This window comes from Heterodontus francisci, chromosome 8, assembly GCF_036365525.1.
Source record: "Heterodontus francisci isolate sHetFra1 chromosome 8, sHetFra1.hap1, whole genome shotgun sequence".
In the NCBI taxonomy this organism is placed as follows: domain Eukaryota; kingdom Metazoa; phylum Chordata; class Chondrichthyes; order Heterodontiformes; family Heterodontidae; genus Heterodontus; species Heterodontus francisci.
In genome coordinates, this window is record NC_090378.1 from 116476032 (window position 1) to 116478177 (window position 2146).

The following is a 2146-nucleotide window of genomic DNA, read 5'->3' on the forward strand; positions in this document are numbered from 1 at the left end:
CTGCCTGCAACAGTAGTAGACTCGCCAACTTTAAGGGCATTTAAGTGGTCATTGGATAAGACATCTTGATGAAAATGGAATAGTATAGGTCAGATGGTTTCACAGGTCAGCACAACATCAAGGGCTGAAGGGCCTGTACTGCGCTGTAATGTTCTAAGTGGTAGGGAAATATGGGATTACTGTAGGGTTAGTATAAATGACTGGTTGGTCAGCACAGACTTGGTGGGCTGAAGGGCCTGTTTCAGTGCTGTATCTTTAAATAAATAAAAAAGCATTACAATGATCTGAAAAGCACTGTCTGAAAGGTTGGTAGCAGCAGATTCATGACAACTTTCAAAAGAACTGAAAGAAAGCAGCCATGTGGCCAACTGGATAGATCTATTAAAGCAAAGGCAATAATGGGCCAAACAGCCTCCCATTATGCTCATTCCAGGATTCTGAAACTGATCAGTACTGGGGCCATTTATTACCATATCAGTACAGGTGTTAGTTTCCAGCTCCACAATCTAGAGAAGCCACTGCAGATGAGATGTTTAACTACTCAGCTGCTGAGACTTAAGATGCCAAGGAGTGCATATTGTTAACAGGGTTTGCTGATTCAACAGCTAATTCCATCCACTTACCATGAGGCCAGCACTCAGACAGACAATCAAAGCACCTAGAAAAAAAACCTCCATTAAGCACTAATAAATTTGATAGTTCCATGCAGAACAGATAGAAGTGCAAGAGATTGGTGATAATTTGGGACATTCTGGTAACAGAACAGGATTTCAAGGGAATGTAACCCAAATGGCAAGATTGGTGCTCCTGGGACTTGATTAGAACTAAATCAATGACTTGGAATTGATGAATAGCATTACCCACCCACATTTAGGTGGCACTGCAAATTGTATAGGTGTGAACAGGAGCTACCACAGAATGGTAACATTTAAACAAGGGCATAGAGAAATTGGAAGGAGGGCTATTTGTACTGGTTCAGTAAATACAAAGTTTCTGTCACTCTTTTTCAGAGAGATTCCCAATGGATCATCAACAGTACAAATGAACCACTCCATACTGGATCTTTGAACAGATTTAAAATCATTTACACAGGACCATTGACAGTAGGCACAGTATTAATGACCTCCAAGAATTCAGCTAATTCTCACCCCATTAACTCAGCTCCTCAGTGCTGTTCGACAAATCAGAGCTGGTGCTTGGACTTGCAGAATCCATCCCCACCTATAAAAAGGCAATACTTATGTTAGTGAGATGTTACAGCCAGACTGGACACATGCTTAGCATAATCTCAGTTGTGCAACTCAGATGCTTTTGATAGTGGTTGGTGTTTTCGTCATCCAAAAAGTAGAGAGTAGCAAATAATCATCATCATTGTGCACAAAGAACTTTCAAAGATCAGTCACAGCCTTGCAGACTGAGCTGACTGCACCTTTTCTATCCACCCCATGGGAAGTGGATTATAGTGCTTCCAAACAGATCAAACCAATCTACACCAACCCCTTCTTCCTAGGCACCTCAAGTCATTTAACTTCAGGGTAATAGCTGGGCTGGTTAATGAATCATTGACATGTACATTTAAACAGGATAGCAAAGTTAACAAAGGGCCAGACAGGGATTAAAATATCATGGATGTAAATTACACTTTAGGATTACACCAGCCTTGGAGGAAATGCAGTGTATTTGCCAAAATACTATCTAAACTCAAAGGGTTACATTGGGAGGGGAAGTATGAATGAGATTAGCACCCTTGAAAGTTAATAGTAGATCAGACCATTTTCCAGTCCTCACTAGACAGGTGGGTTGCCAGAGGATTAGATAACTGCTAAGTTGCACCTGTCTAAAAAGGGGAGCAAGGGATAGACCAAATACTTACAGGCCAGTCAGTCTAACCTTAGTAGTGGGCAAGTTATTCAAATCTACTGAGACAGGATAAACTGTCACTTAAAAAGTGAGGTTAATCAAGGATAGTTTGCATGGGTGTTAAGGGAGGATATTGTTTGAACAACGTGATAATTTTTGTAGTAACCATTGATGTGGTCTACTTGGACTTCAGCAAGGTTTGACAAGCTCCCACAGACTGGTTAAAAAAATAAAATCCCAGGGAAATGCAAGGTAGATACAAAATTGGCTCAGTGGCAGGAAACAA

The 2146-nt window shown here is 40.9% G+C and overlaps 1 non-coding gene across 1 annotated transcript; it reads right to left on the reverse strand.

Moving 5' to 3' along the window:
• Positions 1-968: 968 nt before the first annotated feature.
• Positions 969-1038, reverse strand: LOC137373284 (small nucleolar RNA SNORD79). Its single transcript, XR_010975614.1, has one exon. It is a non-coding gene; the product is annotated as a small nucleolar RNA SNORD79 (small nucleolar RNA).
• Between the last annotated feature and the right edge of the window lie 1108 nt (positions 1039-2146).